The sequence below is a fragment of the Corylus avellana genome, chromosome ca3 (genome assembly GCF_901000735.1).
Source record: "Corylus avellana chromosome ca3, CavTom2PMs-1.0".
NCBI classification, from domain to species: domain Eukaryota; kingdom Viridiplantae; phylum Streptophyta; class Magnoliopsida; order Fagales; family Betulaceae; genus Corylus; species Corylus avellana.
This window is the reverse complement of record NC_081543.1, coordinates 15,903,673-15,906,540: the sequence shown is the minus strand read 5'-3', so window position 1 is coordinate 15,906,540 and position 2,868 is coordinate 15,903,673.

Here is a 2,868-nt window from a genome sequence, read left to right as displayed (position 1 = left end):
AAATATTAATATAAAATAATTTATGTTTGATTTGTTAAAATTCGACAAAAACAATCAACCTATTTGAGAATATTTTTGGATTTTTTATTTTTTCAGAAAAAAGAATAGAAAAAGTATTTTGAAAGTACTTTATCTAAAAATGTCCATACATCAATATTATGAATATTCCACATCTAGGAAGATTGATATATATGAAAGGGCAAGTAAGTTACTTTCATCTTGCTTGAAAAAAAAATTAAATTAAATTAAATTAATAAATAATTACCATGAATTATAAAATTCAACCACAAACATTACAATATTTTGGCCAAAGAACTACCATCCAAGTTCATTAGTATCTTACTACATATCGATTATACGCAAATTCTAATTTCCATGATTTTTGAAGAAGTTGTCCAGCCAAAACTTTCTAAGTTAACATTTTTTACCAGAAATTCTCTTGCAAGCTTCTCATCTCCATTCAAATGGTCGAATGCAGAAGAGATAATAAACCAAAAGGGGACCCATGCTCAGCCACAATGACATTAATTAGGAGAGATAATAAATACGACTTAGCTAGAGATGTCAGACTCTCTTGGTTCCTGCTCATAGGTAAAGCCTTAACTCAGAAATAAGGGAAAAACAAACCAGAACACCATTATGATTCAAATGAATGCAAGTTTCAGGAGAAATGTTGACTGATCTAACGGTTGGTTGAAACTACCATAACAGAGGAAAAAATTATAGTTTCTAGCATTTCTTGGTGATAGAGTACTATCCAGTATCCCCTGATTTAAAAACTTGTTCCCTGCCCATACCCCAATGACACATCAGGATAAGATTCTCTTCGTCATTCCAGACATCAATGCATAACAAAAATTGAACTTTTTGTAACAATAAATTAAATATGCTTCAACACAGCAGTATATTGGTAGCCATAACAAAAAGGTAGGTAAACATGATTCCTCAACCGCACTGTAGTTTTGGATCAGAGCAACCCGTCTCTCATAATGGATGGGTTGCTCAGTCACTCCATTGATAGCAAAGAGAACATCACAATATAAAGACCAACAGAGAAGCTGCTTAACATGCATAGTTGCAGGAACTCAAATAGCCATTTCTGTAAAAGCTTGACCTTCAAAAAGGGCTTTGGAGAAAAAGGTGGATAAATGTTTACTAGTGGAGATAAGTGGACTTGATTTGAGTGTTGGAATAACATGTATGTGTGTATATATATAGATGAAAGGAGGGATGGAAAAATCTCTGAAATATGAGTATGAGTATTGTGGGGGCATTGATGAAAGACAGGCATTTGAAGGATCACATGGCTCTGTCTTCCAACTCATCATAAAGAACTTGGTGCTGGTCAGAATAATACTTCAAGGAAGACTTTATGTCTATCAATTTCTGGCAAATTTTTGCCAAAATATTAAAACCAGAGAAACAAAGAGAACATCACAATATTTGAATTCCAAACTAAACAATTTTCACAATATTTGAAATGCAACATTCCAAACCGACAGCAAACATTTACTCTTTTCCACATTCAAATGCAGAAATCATGGCCTCAACATATCTGATCTGATCTGATCTAATCAAATACTCAACTATAGGAATTATGCATACAAATCCAATTTTTCATTGCTTCAGGCAGTAGCAATTGACAAGAAAAAAAAATAATAAGTGTATTTTCTTAATCACTTATTGACTCCTCCGTCTGTCATCTCTGCTATCACCTAATTACCAATTCACAAGCCAGGTGCTCTGTAACAACTTCAAATACAAAAAGCAGCAAAGTTTGGAAACCAACAGAGATGGGTTTCAATTCAGCCTTCCCAAGTGACACCAAACATTCACTCTTTTCCATAGTAAAGTGCAAACCGACCGAGATGGAAAAGAAAAGACCAAACATTTCCTGACCCGTGTTTGGTTGCCCAAATAATACCCCATATTCAACCCCCGTGTTTGTTGTGCTTGTAAGAAAAAAATGCTTGACCTGACAAACCCAAACCCAAGCTTCTCAAACCTAGATTCCATGGGTATTACTACAAATCGAAAATCATCAACTATATTATCACCCAATCACAGATTAATCCAACAGTATCAATAGCCAACCAATTTCGTGAATATTCAAGGGGTTTTCGGTTTTCACTCCAAGTTTCCAACATCAACAGAAAATATATAGAATCACCTTATGGGTATATCAAATAACCTACAAACTTCATCATTATCATCCCAAAATTCGAAACTAAGGAACCCACATCATCACTAATCAATTCTTCAAGCAAGATTGAAAAGAACATGAGAAAGAGAGTGACGAGAGGAGGAAAAGGAAAATTACCACAAGCTTCCTCCTCCTGATGAACGTGAAGGAGAAGATGAGAATCGACCGAGAGAGAGAGAAGCTGTGCTGGTGTGAAGGAGAAGATGAGAATCGAACGAGAGAGAACCTGTGCCGGTGTGTGTGTTTGAGCGTGAAGGAGTGAAGAGTCGGGTTGGCGAGGGTGTCGAAAGAGTTTGAGGAAAATGGTTTACGAAATAAAAAAGCGTAAACCATTTTTCTCAAAATATAAAGGCTTTTTGGTCTAACTGAAATCATTTTCGATTTGTCCACTATTTTACGTCCAAGTAAACACTATAAAATGAGAAAATTATTTTTTAAAAATTATTTTACGTCGAAGTAAACGAACCTTAAGATTCTTCCAACGGTCTTTAGAGATTCTAGAATGCTAAAGTCCTCCCAAACTTTTTGAGAAATGTTAAGTGCTCTTCTAATATTCTCCTGGTATCCTCAAACTGTGATGTAACTTTTAAAATCATCGTTGAATTTGAAATTATCATTATTGACTTTTAATTTATTGGTAATTTTAAAAGCCACATCACAGTTAA